Source organism: Dunckerocampus dactyliophorus, chromosome 4 (genome assembly GCF_027744805.1).
Source record: "Dunckerocampus dactyliophorus isolate RoL2022-P2 chromosome 4, RoL_Ddac_1.1, whole genome shotgun sequence".
In the NCBI taxonomy this organism is placed as follows: Eukaryota; Metazoa; Chordata; class Actinopteri; order Syngnathiformes; family Syngnathidae; genus Dunckerocampus; species Dunckerocampus dactyliophorus.
Window position 1 is genome coordinate 29245361 of NC_072822.1, and position 16852 is coordinate 29262212.

General features: G+C 42.0%; 1 protein-coding gene across 1 annotated transcript in view; it reads left to right on the plus strand.

The window, feature by feature from the left end:
- Positions 1–16852, plus strand: part of olfml2a (olfactomedin-like 2A) — a 40453-nt gene that overhangs the window by 3339 nt on the left and 20262 nt on the right. The window lies entirely within an intron of this gene.

Genomic DNA, 16852 nt, shown 5'->3' on the forward strand with positions numbered 1-16852 from the left:
TTTTGAGAGTCCCAGTTTGAGTCCCACTGTGGTCGAAAGTATGGCAACAAGTTGTTGTGGAGATGCTATTCTGTTTCCTGACTATTCCTGATTATTAAGGTATCTTGAGCAAGGCACCGAAACCATGGTTTTTGTGCGCCCCCTCACCCTGACATCTCTTCTTGCATGCCTGCGTGTGTGTGATCTGCTTTAATTGGCCCGACTCCACCTCCCAACTAACCCATCACCAGCACTTAAGTCCGCTGTAGTGGAAAAGAGGTATGTGTGGTGTGCAACACAATATATACCAGAGGGTAGACCAAATTTCCCTTTCAGGGATTATAACCAGTACGAAATGTACAATGTACTGTATCGCTTCCAAGATACACTCCAGTGTTGTGTTTCAAGCTACACTGGTACCACTGCCAGTAACAAGAAACAAAGCCCATGGGCGGCACCGGAGAGTACCGTGGGAACCAGTGCGGGCACCTGCTTCGTGGTTCGGCCATAAACAAACCCAAAGACAATCAGTGCCAGGTTGGGGGTGAGTGGCTACAAAAAAGAGGCAGTTGCACAGTCTGCTGGGTCCAATGTTTGGCACAGCAGCAGCCACTTGGCTTGATTAAACGTGTGAACTGAGACGTTCTTCAATGTTCTTTTCTGCTTTAGATCCGTGCCAAAACGTGCATGAAAGGACATTTTGTATTTGTGTTATTTGTCAAGGGGTGTGACACACGGCTTGATGTATTGTCAGCAATGTGAAATACGTGTTTCCCATACAGTAATCCCGCAACACTTTGTGCTTCAAATTTCACAGCTTCACTCTGTCACCGTTTTTCAAAAATATATTAGGGTCAGTTTCCTGAAAGAGGTACCAGAGAGGCTGCCGTCACTTCGAAGGGCGTGATGCAGACGCAACAGTGATTTGAAGCTATAACCATCCAAATATATGTTGCAAACACATTGAATACGCAGGGGAAACAGTGTTGACTACTACTTTCTTTGTAGCTGTTGTGTATAAAACACAATCTGATTTTGCCATTTTGTGACATGCAAAACTGTGTCACGGAAACGACAAAATAAATAAAACCAACAGGTGGAACTCATTGTGCACCAAATGCATTTTTCTGCATCCAAAACGTGTACTTTGACCAAGCTCCAGTAAAACTCGCACAATGTACAGGAACTAAAGCTGAATCGAGGAAGACTGTAGGCAAAGGAGCTGACCTCTGACTTGACACACAACGTTAACTTCAGAGAATTTCTGGCTTATTTTTCAGGTTTTTTTGTGAAAATTCAGACAATAACAAAAGTGACACTCATATGGCATAATGACCAGGATTTGTGTTACATTCAGGATTTCTACTGATCTACAGTGGTGTGAAAACGTGTTTGTCCCCTTCCTGATTTCTTATTTTTTTTGCATGTTTGTCGCATTTAAATGTTGAAGATCATCAAACAAATGTAAATATTAGTCAATGGCAACACAACTGAACATAAAATACAGTTTTTAAATGAAACCTTTTGTTATTAAGGGAGAAAATAAAATCCAAACCCACATGGCCCTGTCTGAAAAAGTGATTGCCCCCCCTGTTAAAACATAAGATTCATTGATTAATTGAGATCTATCAGTCTGAGAAAGGTTATAAAGTCATTTCTAAAGCTTTGGTACTCCATCAAACCACATGAGAGCCATATATCCACAAATGGCGAACCAAAATTACTCTCAGACCTTAGCGTCTCTTCCAAGAGGTCACAAAAGGCCCCACAACAACATCCAAAGAACTGCCGGCCTCACTTGCCTCAGTTATGGTCAGCGTTCATGAATCCACCACAATAAAGACACTGGGCAAAAACGGCCTGCATGGCAGAGTTCCAAGACGAAAGGCACTGCTGAACAAAAAGAACATTATGCTCGTCTCAAATTTGCCAGAAAACATCTTGATGATCCCCAAGACCTTTGGAAAATACTCTGAAGTTGAACTTTTTGGAAGCTGTGTGTCCCATTTGATCTGGCGTAAAAGTAACTCCGCATTTCAGAAAAAGATAATCACACCAACAATAAAATATGGTGGTGGTAGTGTGATGGTCTGGGACTGTTTTACTACTTTAGGACATGGAAGACCTGATGTGATAAATGGAACCATTAATTATGCTGTCTACCAAAAAATCCTGAAGGAGAATGTCCGGCCATCTGTTGGTGACCTCAAGCTGAAACCAACTTGGGTTCTGCAGCAGGACAATGATCCAAAACACACCAGCAAGTCCACCCGAAGAAAAATGCTTGGTGGCCAGTTATTAGCTTTAGGTTTTACTTTTTCACACAGGGCCATGTAGGTTGTTTTTTTTTCTCCCTTAATAATAAAAAAGCTTCATTTAAAAACTGCATTTTGCATTGTTTTGTTGTCATTGACGAATATTTAAATATATTTGATGATCTGAAACATTTAAGTGTGACACCATTTTGGAGCATGTTTGTGACAATTTAAAGTAGGTTTGAAGCATTTATAGCGATACATACAGATGATATAGCAATGTATTTAAGCCATATTGTATTTTAATATGCAAATTGGCTAGAAAATAAATTTTGCTTGCTATGTCACGCTTTCAGGAGACTGACACAAAAATGTCAAAATTGTTTTTTTCAAAACCTTTGACGTAGAGCTCTTTTATTTGCTCATATAAAGTGCAAATCAAGTAAATGAATTTAGTGTAAATGGTACAACTGAGATTTCATTAAACATTTCCCGGCTGCCATGAAATATACCAAAATGTGATATCTTCTTTCAAATTTTTCTTCATAACAAAAAAAACTTTAATTTTGCTTGTTATTTTATGTTTTTGGGCCCCCTTTCAGGAGAATGATCATGCTCATGCCGTTTCGTAGTTGAATACAGTCTATTACTAGTAAAAAATATATGCATATTTCAGTCAATTTCATTCATTCATACAATACATTTTTTTGTGGCCTGCAGCAAATAAATTTGGACCTCCACAAAGAGATTTGACGGTACCTGTTTGCCCTCGCTCATGAGCACATTGCAATGGGCTGCCTGTGAATGTGGTGTGTTGTTACTACTTCGTACAGTAGGTGGCGGTGTGCGTCGTAAATCTGCTTCATAACACACCTGGTCTGTCAGAAAATAAGAAGATGTAGCAGAAGGGGTCATTGTCGCCAAAGTAGCGACTTTGCCATATTTAGCAAAACCTCTCAATGCTTTTCATGTTTTTTACTGACTTCTTATTTTTTCTACAAGGTTAATCCTCTCTCCTGCGTCGTCCATTGCAATTTTTGTAAATCAGGTGATGATGTCATCTGGCCCTTCCACCACAATCAGATTGCAGTCCTGTGGGAAATACTGGAAATATTGGAAACTATTGAGGATAGCAATGTCTGAGTTACTGTTCACATGAGTTTTTTGACGTTGCTTTGCTTTGCCACTGCGATGGTATGTACCGGGTGTCCATAAAGTCTCTTTACAATTTAACACATTCATCAGAAAAACATATGAATAGACAAAAGTGTGGAAAGTGTTATAAAATGAGGAGTAGATACTGAAGTTTTCTCATTTAATACACCTCTATATGGGCACCAGTTAGCACATGTTGACAGATGTGATGGGGGATGACTTCTATTTTTAACCCTGTAGTTTTTCTGAGTTGGCGTATAACATATGGCGTTAACATATCTTATCAATTGCTTATGTAGTCCATTTTTGTTCATTTTAAAGACACTCTGTGGCCACGCTGTATGCATCATAATACTTCAATCCCTTGAAATCTCTCCCAGGCATCATCTGTGTGGACCTTGGAAGCAGGCCTTTGGGCTCTGCTTTGTAATTGGAGAAAAGTATGTGCGTGAGAAACTTTAGGTCAACATTAGATCATCGACATAGCAGTGTATAGGATTTTTGTTTGGCCACAACTTTCTTGAGTGTGTGTTTTGGTCATGGACTGGACAAGAAAAAGATGAGGCCACTGGTGTATTGTGATGTCATAGATTATTAGACTGTGAAACTTGAGTAGCTACATTCCCACACAAAAGTGAGTACACCCCCTCACATCCATCCATCCATCCATCCATCCATCTATCCATCTTCTATGCCGCTTATCCTCACTACACCCCTCACATTTCTGCAAATATTTGTATTTCTTTTCATGGGACAACACGAAAGAAAGGACACCTAAATACAATGTAAGAGGTCAGTGTACAGCTTGGATAACAGTGTAGATGTACTGTCCCCTCAAAATAACTCAGCATACAACAATTAACGTCGATACCGCTGGCAACAAATCTCAGTGCACCCTTAAGTGAAAATGTCCACATTGGGGCCCAAATAGCCACTTTCCCTCCCCGGTGTCATGTGACTTGCTAGTGTTACAAGGTCTTAGAGGGGTCCCCTAGGATGGGCTGCTGCCACTGCTGCCAATTGTCGTCAATATGTAAATAATAGGCTGTACATATACTGTATCTATATAGCATGGGGGTGCTTACACTGTTTCAGCCTGTGGGTCAAACTCATTTTCAAGGTGTGGCGGCTGTTATCCATTACATTTAGCGGAAACCAGGGAGCAGGTGTGTTCAATTTGGAGCTCTCACACTGTCTCATACTGGTCACTGGAAGTTCATAATGGCACCTCATGCAAAGAACTCTCTGAGGATGTGAAAAAAACAATTGTTGTACTAGCCTATGGAAGATTGCCAACACCCTGCAACCTGCAGCACTTTTGGGAATATTTAGTGTGGTTGGCATTTTCCAACACTGCCTTAACTCTCTTGGGTATGGAATTGACTGTATCAGTGGTCTCCAGCATTTTTTGTCGTGAGAGCTACTTGTACAAAATGAAAATGGCAGAGAGATCCTCATTTTTGTGACATTTTCATAGCTTATTTTAACCCAAACAAACTGAATATGCTTGCGTTACCAGAACATTAACACAATGTTGGTATCCGCAACTGACATTTTGTATTTCACAATATGCATTTCTTTCATTATTAACTGAAAACCTGAATGAAAAGCAGGCTTGCAGGCGACTCATGTGGTCGTGGGGGGCTACCTGGTACACGTTGGTGACCCCTGGACTCATCAGAGCACAGGACATGCTTCCACCAATCCATGTCACCCCTTCCTAGACCTGCAGCTATTTCTAAGCATAGCGTTACTTGTGAGCTCTGTTGTCGGTCCTCGTCGCTGCTTGCTGAAAGACTCAACAAGCTTATGAAGATTCTACTATTTGGTGAATCTAATTGTTGGATTGTACCACAGTTTATTTACGAAAGTATTTATGCCGTGCTGCGCCAAGCCTCTGTTTGTGCAGAAAACAATTCATTAATCATCCAGTGACCCGACTGGCAACTGCCAATGCGCTGCAAAATTGTTCTTGTGGATTGCTTTGGCTCAAACGGGAATACCGTCACCATGATCACCTGCACGATGAAAGTGATGAAATCCAGGAAATTTCCAATTTTTTTAAAGAAAATTAGCTATTCAAACAAGATAGCAATAGTATAATAATAATAATAATAAATGGGCGGGTGGCCAGGTATCCACTGAGCTGTGTTACCTATTTGGTTTATACACTCCTGATCAAAATTTTAGAAAAAGTAGAAACATCGCAAGAATTTATAATATGCACTGTTGGATCTTAAGGAGGTTCTAAGTAGAGCTTCAAAATGCAAAAAGAAGAAAAAAAAGTAAGCAATTTATTGCAAACTCCCCCCCAAACGCCCCTATAATCTAAAGAAAATTTTAAAAAAAACGACTCGGCAATGAGTAGCTGCGCCGTTCTTGGTAATCACTCCAAAAATTTGTTTGGGCATGCTTGATGCCAGTGTTTCCAGGAGGCTAGTGGGAATGTTGCTCCAGGGGGTGAAGATGGCTTCACGTAGAGTGTCCACTGTCTGGAACTGATGTCCATTTTTGTACACACCCCTTGCCATCCATCCTAAATGTTCTCAATCGGGTTTAGATCAAGGGAACTCACAAGATGGTCCAAAAGAGTGAGGTTATTCCTCTGGAAGAAGTCCTTTGCCAGGCAGGTATTGTGAACTGCAGCTGTCCTGTTGAAAAAGCCAGTCAGATGAGGGCCTTCAGTTATGTGGGGTGACCTCTGCAACATCTCAGCATAGTTGTTGTTTGACGCCCCTGCACAACCTGAAGCTCCATTGTTCCATTGAAGGAAGAAGCACCCCAGATCATGATGGACCCCCTCCACTGTCCCGTGTGGAAAACATCTCAGGTGGGATCTCTTTGTCATGCCAGTAACGTTGGAAGACATCAGGACCGTCAAAGTTCCATTTTTTCTCATCAGAGAATAAAACTTTCTTCTACCTTTCAATGTCCCATGTTTGATGCTCTCGTGCAAATTCCAAACAGTCAATTTTGTGGCGTTGAAGGAGAGGCCTTTGAAGATGTTTTTTGTTCTTAAAACCCTTCTCTCGCAGATGCCATCAGATGGTTATGCTTCTGCACTTGGCACCAGTAACAACCTTCATTTGGGCCAAGAATTACCCCATGTCGTGACGGACAGCCAATCGGATCCTCCGACTCAGGGTCGGTGAAATTTTTTGGGGTCCACCGCTTCACTTTATTGTTCCATAACCCTCAGGATCTTCTCAGAAAATTAAAATGACTGTCTTCAGTGCCTCAGCAGCAGTGGCGTGCTATGAGAGACCTTCAGCAATCCGACGCCGTTCAAAGAGCGACAGCTTTTTTGCCATGAAGAGATCATGACAGTGTGAACACCTGACACCTTGGTGTTTTGCGATGAGTTATTTCTTGAATTTAATAGTGTTTCTCACCTCAAGTCTTTGCTGCTCTTTTGATCTTGGATGCAAAATAAGAGAAAATGGAGCCAAAGAAATTTGCAATTGTCAGCATTTTGATAAAGAAGGTGAAAAACACGATTGAGTTTTGAAGGTTTTGTTTGTATTGATCTCGCTGTCACATCGTGTCTTTGGCAGCAATCACGTCTTCAGTGAAGGTAAAAGTAAGTTCAAGTTCATTTATCCCTTTCATTCATCATTGATATGCATTTAGAATTGTTTTATGCATGTAAAACTAGAATTGGAAAGTATAAAAACGTGTTTTGTGTTGACATTTTTGAGACTTGTGGCATAGCTGTGTTTAGGTAGCAAAGAACTACAAAGTTAACCGCTGATGACATCACAGATAGGCGACGGAATATAACATGTCAAGACGCACACCATATTGTCCGCTAACCGGAAAGTGCACGCAAACCGAGGCAAAATTTCGTCGGACATTTTCAACTTTAACCAAAAACCACGCTAACCGGGGCGAATGCTAATCGAGGTTCCACTGTACTCTCCATGCCTTCATTGATATCATTAGTGTCGTACTCACAAGCCAACCGGCTTTTGAAGCATAAACATGTTTTGTGAAAGGAATACGCTGCATTATCTGAGTGTCTCGGCAAACTGTCACACGTCAGTGCAACGTTTTTATAAGTCATTCATGGCATGAGCAAATAGTGTGGACAAGCAAGCTTTAGCTTTAATCTGCAATGAATAAAAAGTTAACAGCACATAAGGAGACCGAGCAGGAATGTAGATGTGTACTCTGAAATGCAACAAGGGCTTGATATGCTTTGTGTTGCGCTAATTAGCATCCCAGCGTCAATGACTGAATTTGAGTTCCTCGTCTTCGCAGCTGATCCTGCGATTCACGGCAGAATAGTGGTTCCTACAGAATATGTTCATAAATGCCTTTTCAGGTTATTTATTGAACAAGCTGTTCATTAGATGTCAAGTGAGGGAGAAACTTTGGGCTGGAATGTCTCTGTCAGAAGTTTTAAAGTTGTAATTCTTAGCTTGAAGCAATGCGCCAAAAAGTTATCATATTTGTTTTTTATGGTGACTTTTATGGGGATAAACATGGTCATAACAGGAAGCTCTTGTGCTCAACCCAGCTGAGCGTTTGAGCTTTGTCACAGGACAACAGCAGCGCCAGTGCGGCTTTTTACCGTACAATTGTCCTCCTAATTACTTGTTGGCAAAGCACCAAAGGCTGGATGCGCTTGTTTACACGACCACAGTTGTACATACAAAGGCCCACGCTATTGAAATCCTGACTCGTGAACGCACCATGCATTATATAACACATCTCGTCTTTTATTGGAAGTTCACATCATCGCTGTCACAAATGGTTAAAGGTATAAAGCTGCAGCAGTTGATCTCATGGCGCTCTCTGTGGCGCGCACAGTCTTTTCCTCCCATTGTGCAGTTCATGCTTGAGCCTTGTTCCGTTTCACCTCATACTTGACAGCACTTTAGAGGTCAAAGTCAAAGACTCAGAGGGTGTGTTAAATACACCACGCTCTTCATTGCTATAATCTTCATGCTGCTAGGTCAGCCTGGTTGGAGATATTCAGTTAACCTCTTCAACCAGGGGTCTCAAACCTACGGTCCGCGGGCCATTTGCAGCCCACTGCGTCATATTTTGCGGCCCACGACTCCACATAGAAGAATAGTGCCCGCTAAGTCTGATCTAGACCAACGGTGCTCATAAAAAGCAAGTATAAGACATCACTGAACTAAGCTTGTCACGTAGACAAATGAACACGGGGGTCACTTGACAGAACACTGCCTACAAACGCGGTGCTAACACACAAAAAAAAGACAGCATAACATGCAACAGGTAAGTATACACACATACAGTAGGGCAACCACTACTATGGGGAAATTAGCAACCCAAAACACATAACTTCAGCAACTTTTTATTGTTATTATTACAATAAAGCCGCTATAAACTTCAACTGTATCAACAGTATCAACTGTTCGAGTGAGCATTTACATGTCATCTACTGTAGGAGGAGCTCTGCGCGACAGCGGCAGAAAGTTGGGCGGAAACCACAGAAGAATAAGAAATGAAAGCAGAAAATAAATAAAACAGAAAATAAAATAAGCAAAAAAAGACAGGTAATACACTGGCGAAGAATGGAAAGACACGCCAGCATCGTTAACGACAGCTCAGCCATTTAGCTCACTTGGACTTTTCAAGCGTGGACGAGACAACGCCGGATAAGGACTTTGCAGTGTGGAAGAAGTGTCTGACGGAAATGCGACAGACCTGCATCGCCACCTCGTTTGTCACCACGCTCGCAGAGAAAACTGTGTCTAGTAGGAGAAATACTCATCTTTCCATTCAGATGCTAAATGTTTTGTTCAATCAAGAGATGCGTGTGTTTTACGCCGTCGTGCTGTTCAAACTTATCCAGTAATTCTCCGTCTCGTTGCGGTGAATACGTCACTACTGCCATACTACACTAAGTATTTATTTTTGATATGCTTCTACGTTGTAGAGTTGATCTACTTGAGCGGGTAAGCTGGAGCCTATCCCAACAGGCTGTTTTTTTTTCACCGTGTTGAGATATTATCGTTATCATGAGCCATGCGTCACATATCGTACCATATCGTGAGGTACCCTGAGATTCCCAGCCCTACCACCAAAACTTCATGCGACCCAGCCTCACCCAGACCCTATCTCCAGCGGCCCCCAGGTAAATTGAGTTTGAGACCACTGTCTTAAACCATGGGCCGGTCATAAATAAGCTTTTTCTCCGCAAATACAAGGTCTGCATAGATGATCTTGGTCTTCTGTTTTTCTAAATTTAATTATCTATAAATCTTTGGTTGAGCTTTAAGCTGATGTTGCTCCAGCGATGTGGATGCATAGCATGTGCATATCGATTAGGGCTGCAACTGCCGATTATTTTCGTAGTTGCTTAATCTGAAGCATGGTGTCTCGATTCATTGAGTCATCGGTTACGGCAGGGGTTGGCATCAAAAGAGCCATTTGGGCCAGTTTCCACCAAATGAAAACCCCCTTGGAACCACAAAAAATATTTTACCGCTAAATTGAAGGTAACATTCCATATATACAGTAGTATATACAGTAGTATATACAGTAGTAGTAGTAGTATATACAGTAGTTTCCTTAATCGTATTATTACGTACCTTTTCGGTCCTGCTGTTCCTCCTGGTGGAGTGACGAGCCACACTGGTTACCACCTGGCAATTAGTCATGTTTGTTAAACCTTTTTGTTAAGACTTTCGGTGCAACATTCACAATAAAAGTTTAAAAAGATTAGTTACGGTTCCACTCCACACTGTTCATTAGCCACAAAGGAAGGTAACAAGTGAAATAGTTGACCAGCGTCATGGTTTCTCACCAGAAAACACTGTCCCTTGCACTTCGGAGAACTTTGAAAGGTTCACGACGACATCAAAAGATCTAATGACTATACAGAACCACTAACCAGCTGGAGCCATAAAAAGAGCCGCAGGTTGCACACCCCTGGGTTGGACCCCAGACGGACCAAATCAATATGAAGCAAACGCAGTTAGTGGTTTGGTCCGCAACATCAGAAAAGAGGCAAAAATGTGCATCACTGTTTTCCAAAGTCGGAGCTGATGCGTGTGAATATCTTGTTTTGCCTAAAACACAAACATAATAGGTCCGCTTTGATGGATGACCAAGAAAATTAAAAAATATTCACATGTGAGACGCTGAAATCAGAGGGTATTGACATGTTTAAATCAAAACATGATTATTGAAATACCAACATAGTTGTGGATTAACCAGATAATCGATCAATCATCGGTTCATCAATTCATTTTTCCAGTTATAATACTGTGTTGCGGAGCAGTTTCCATAGCAACACACACATAGGCCACCATGCTGCCCCCTGGACTGGGATCCAGACACTTTAAAAGGTTAAAGGCAGAATTGTGCTACAGCATAGTCAATAGCTCTTCAGCTCTGGAGCTGCTGACGAGGTATTTAGCTTCCTGTGTAGGACTGAACAATGCTGACTGAAGCCACATCCACATTGTTGTTGGAGCTGGAACTCACTCACTTTTTTTGTACATGTTACTCATCTTCATATACACTGGTACCTCAGTTTTAGTTATTAGTTTGCTCCAAAAGGACAGCCGGAAACCGAAATGTATGAAAACCAAAGCATAGTAGTTAACAGACAAAACACGTTGGAATATAAATTGTTGGAGAATGATTATTAAAATGTTTAAATATGTTGAACCATCACACAAGGACCGAGGATCAAACCAGCAACAATCGGGGCTGGGAGACAACTAATCTACCACCTGAGCCATGTCAATCTGCAGAATAACTGGAATGGAAAATGGAAAATAATTTTTCACCAGTAGGGGGCACAATTGAATTTGTCCAGTCATTTCTATCAGACTGAAACATGTTGGAGAGTAAAATTGCAGACTGAATGTTGAAATGTATAAATATGTTGAATGATTAGAGTGGGCTCAAGGATCGAAACAGCAACCATCGGGTTGGGAAACGACCGGTCTGCCTCCTGAGTCATGTCACCCAGTAGAATAAGTAGAGTGTTACAGTATGTGTGAATGCTTATAGTTTTACATGCAGAAAAATATGCAAAGTCCTTATAAATGATGGACGAAATTGATAAATAAACAATACATTTTTACTTGTATTGAAGGCTCTTGTTGATGGTGAAGAGCGGAGACAGGGAAAAGGAAGGGACATCGTCTTCTTACTTTGCAATGAGTTCTTTCTTGAAGTCAATAATGTTTCTCACCTTCTTGATCAAAATTGCTGGCACTTGCAACATTTTTTGTCCCCGTGGTGGGTTATTTAACAGTCAAACTCCATTAAAAAAAATGCACAGACAGCAAGTCAGCAACGTGTAGGTTGCAGTCACACAGAATAATACAGTCCAGGGCAAACAGACCAGGTCGTCACACGTAATATTGTACAATAACCGTACTAGCAGTGGATGACAACTAGGAGAAAAATATCATTGAAAACCAAATCGTACAAAAAGTGGGGTGTTTGAAAACCGAGGTTTGGCTGTTACTGCTGCTATCTTTTGTTTCGGCTGACTATTTGACACTGGAAATTATGTATTCCAAAAAAGCCAACCAATCATAGCTCTGCGGTCCGCGTCACCCTTGACACAAGGTTAGATTTCTTTCGAGGCTACGGTTAGGATTAGGGTTAGCAGGGTTAGGGAGGAGCGAGCTGGTCTGTGCCGCAGTAAATATAAGTGAGTGTTTGTCACGGAGACAAAATGTGAAGTACTTAAGTAAGCCTGGTTGGATTTCGTCCACATGAAAACAAGTTGAACAGGTGCTGTGGGGCAGTCCATGTTTGTCTAGGGTAAAACAATACAGCTCAGCGGGGCCGTGGGCATTACCTCTGCAAAAGAAGAGTAATCTGCTAATCCACTCTGTTTTCATGTGGTTGTAGCGTTTGTCAACCTGCTGTGGTTTCACTTGACACGGGTCAGGTTGGGTCTGGTTAGCACAGTCCTGCTTTGCATCACATATACCTCGAGCTCCAGTATTTGTGCAGGAATGGAGGAAAGGCAAGGCACCCGCACTCCACACCTTCCCCCATCATTCAGCCTGCATTCTTTCACTAATGAGCCCCCAACACCACTTTTCCCCCTGACCTCCACTAAGCCTGCTGCTGCACTGCAAATACAGAATGATTGGAGAGAGAAAGATTTCACAATAGAAGCTGAAGTCTTTTTTGACTGTCTTTGTATAAATGGCTTATACAGTAGATGTACAGCAAGGGAACAAAATGCAAAACATAAAACTTCTAAGCTTTTGTGTCAACAGATTTAATGACTTTTAAACAGCTTAGCAGGTAATTCTCCAATAAATAAAATATCAAATATAATATATGAAGTAATGCAGTATACAGGTGTAGTCCCCCCCCCCCTTCCTGATTGCTTATTTTTTGCATGTTTGTCACACTTAAATGTTTCGGATCTTGAAGCCAATTTAAATATTAGTCAATGACAACACAACTGAACACAAAATGCAGTTTTTAAACGAAACTGGAGAAAGAATCCAGACCTACATGGCCCTGTGTGGAAAAGTGATTGCCCGCCTGTTAAAACATAACTTAACTCAGATGAACTGAGATCTATTAGTCTGGAAAAGGTTATAAAATAGGTTATAAAATAGGTTATAGGTTATAAAATATAACGCCTTGGGACTCCAGCAAACCACAGTGAGAGACATTATCCATAAATGGCGAAAATATGGAACAGTGGCGAACGTTCCCAGGAGTGGCCGGCCAACCACGATTACCCCAAGAGAGCAGTGGTGACTCATCCAATATATTAGAACAAATCATCAAAATCTTAGCTTTGTGTTATGACACATCCCTAGTATTTATCTGCAGTATATTTACGGTCCTGTATCAAAATGAGCTGGAAATTGGCAGCTTTTATAATGTGTTGTGCTTCTTTTATAGAATAATTCATTATGTCAGCCGTTGGTGCGCCTGTATTTGGTTTGATAACTCTCCAGTTCAAACAATCCCCATCTTAAGGATCATGTTTTGCCCTCATGCTGTGCGGTCAGTGGCATATTTGCCACAATGTTCACTGCTAACGATGAAAACAAGCAAGACAGACGGGCCTTTTTTGATGTAGGCGTGTGCTCTTTTGGCTAGGCGGCCGTACTATGCTTGCTGTTTTTCAGCAGGCCATATATGGCATGCCAAAGTCCAGCTAACACCATTGACGTGCTGTGAGGGTCATGGCTGGTGAGGCTCTGACTCCTTAGGCATCAGACCACCTCACCTGGTAACAAAAGGAACAACACGGCAGTCCAAACAATGGTGAACAGTAGCAACCAACAAACCGTAACAAACGGCAAACAACGACTGAACATGATAACAATTTAGCATGGAAGTTAGTACCAAGCAACAACGGAGCATGGATGTAGTGGCACACAACAGGAAGTAGTGTGGATGCATGGCTTATGAATGATCTTAATTGCTGATTGCATCCACCTGCCCTTGGCTCCGCCCCCAGCCACCAGATCAAGCTGCCTGTAAACGGAGTAGAGGACAGGAAGACACCAGACAGAAAACAGAAACTGGCCTAATGAAGCATTTATTGGGATCCAGACTGGATCGATGCTGATTATCCAGGACTGAAATCGTCCGATACCGCTCACATGGATTAATTATGCATTTTTCAATTTATTTATGATGAGTGCTATTGGCCAGGGGTGTCATATAAAGGGGAAAGTCAGGACAATTCCAAGGTCCCTTGACTGCTAGGGGGCCAAAAAAATAGGTAATTACTGATAAAATTAGTAATTAATGAATGGGGGTGGGGGCAACGTGATTTTTTTCATGGGACCCAGAATTCCTGGCTGCACCCATGCTAACGGCTATATGATATGAAAAAAGGAACCATAAAATCCCCTTAATTTAGACAAAAACCTATTTGACTTACTTTTTGAAGACAACTTGTGAAACTTCCAGAGGATGAGACACCTTCTTTAAAGAGACTTTGGCGAACTTCCACCGCTGAGAAAGGCTGCTCTCTTATTTTTCGTGTTATTAGCTTAGCCGTCTGACTGTGTTAGCCAAATGGCTTAGCTGTCGTTTGACGTAAGCTGCCGTGAGCCTCCAAACTCACCATACTCCAAGTGTTGTTCTTCAAATGCCGTAGTAAAGCTTTTTACCCCCGCAAGAGAGTTTTCGTGGAATGTGTTAGCAGTTAGGTTCCACACGGCAGAGATGATGGCTTTTGTTTTGAGGGAAAGTGGGAGAATGACACTGCCAAAGACGTGAGTTAGGTCAAGACACTACACTGCACGAAAGGGTCGCTGCGGCTGCAATAGTGCTAGCCACAGGTGATCAGCTTTGCCGTTTTATCGGCCGATGCCGATCACACAATTTTTTTTTACAGAAATCGTTCGATGCTGATCGGTGGCTGATCTATCAGAGCATCCCTAATGCAGACCATTACAAATTCAGCCATTTTGACTGAAGGAAATGTTGAAAATGATCGGAATCATCCCCCCAAGCACGTCACTGCAGCTCACACACGACATGACCACTCAAGCCAAACCGGTCCTGCATTGTGCTCTATTATCGCTCGAGGCTTTCCTCAGTTGATTGAATTTTCCAAAAAAAGGAAATGCGTGCTTTTTTCCCCCCTCGGTATGACTTTGTTTTCTTTCAATAAAGTATGGATTATTATTCATGAGAGTAGATGGTTGTGATAAGACACTGCTGGAAGAAGGAGCAGCACACACTACATGCGTAAAGCTGACATATTTGTAAGATAGCATATGTGGTGCATACCGTTACTATGAGCTTTAATCAGAAACATTTTGGCTTCAGGTTTTTCTGTCTATAATGATAAACAGGGTTTATTTTTTCCAGGAACCTAAAGCTTTGAATGTAATGTAGCGAGGGACAAATGTATTTCAATAAAACAATATAAGAAAATGTAACAATATCAACAATATAATCAGATTATTCCCTTTAATTTCTATAATCTCTCATTTATGGCGGTTAAGTGGTTCCAGAACCTATCGAAGAATCTGACGTGGCGAAGGGCGTCTTTTGGAAGTGTGAACAGCACCACAATAATATGAAACCAATAAGTGACGTCGTGAGATTGGTTGCAGTGACGAAAAGTGTAAAAGAGGGTGACTGTGTCAACATTGGAGCACACATCTAACACAGGAAATATGCCTGTCAAGATTAACATGTGTGTTGGTGTCGTGAGCACTTTACATCATGTTTAAAAGTTGACATCAAAAGCATCAGCAGTATTGCATCAACATTTACATGCAGGTATCAAATTGGTATCAGTAGTGGCAGATATACAATCAGTATGTTTACATGCAGTCAAATAACCCAATCATAACCGGAATATTGACCCGGTTGTGTCACGATCTTCGGAGCTGTCGAGTGCTTGACCCCCCCCAGTATGCAGAGCCAGGCGGTGGTGGTGAAAAATAAAAATACTTTAATGAAGCAGGCGCAGTCCAATCAACAGACTTGGGCTGTAGCAACAGGTGAGGGAACCGTATAGGTGGCAGCACAGGTACACACAGGCAGTGAGCAAAGGTACACTGAACCAGCACCGTACCTGAGCCAGCGCTGGGCTTTTAAACCCCACTAATTGCGATTGTGGCCAGCTGTGCAACATACCACTGGGGTGACACGGCTGCAGCTTCCCCACAGCAGGAAGTACAGCGCACCAAAATAAGAGAGCATGACCGGAAGTGCTCACTCCTGTCCTGCGGAACATGACAGGTTGCTCACTGCCATGTAAACACCAATAACCTTTTTGAAAAAGCGGAATATGCTCATATTCAGGTTTTTAAAGACAGGAATATTACCCCTGGGTTACTCCGTTTTTAACCCGAAAATCGGGTCATGTATACGCCTCTCGGGATATCCCACAAACATTAATTTGTGTTCTGCGCATGTTCTAATCAAAAGGAATCTTGTGTCTTTGGCAGGAATTACTTGTAAACAGGACGACGCGTAAAACGCCACACTTTGGAGTGAGGGGGAAACAAGCCACTTGTTAGTGTGATGAAAGTATTGACAGTAGAAAGTACCGCAATAATGCAATCTACTAAGTTACACAAGGTAGGCTTTGTACGAACGCATCTTCAAAAGTGTGCGGGGGCCTTTGGGGTTATAGCATGGATGTGGATGGCACAGCTCCTGCTCCGTTTCCTACTTCTTCACATTCTCGTGAGACGGAATGGTGTCAAGTACTGGTGGTGGGTCAGTACCAGCACCAAAACGCAAACAAAAGCGTTCATTATCCGCCGTGCTGGTGTTGTTGTTGTTTTTGTTTGTGGATGCAGGAAGAAGAAGCGGAAATGACGCGCATTGCGTCATGACGTTTACCATGCGTCGAAACATTTACTCCGAATGTTGTGTTATGTTTCAGAAACTGGAATATTGACTTTAACCCGAATATTAACTGCATGTAAGCATACTCAGTGTTGCAGTGTCAGCCATGAAAAGTGGTATGGGGCCATCCCTATTGACAACAGAGCTGATGTGCACAAGAT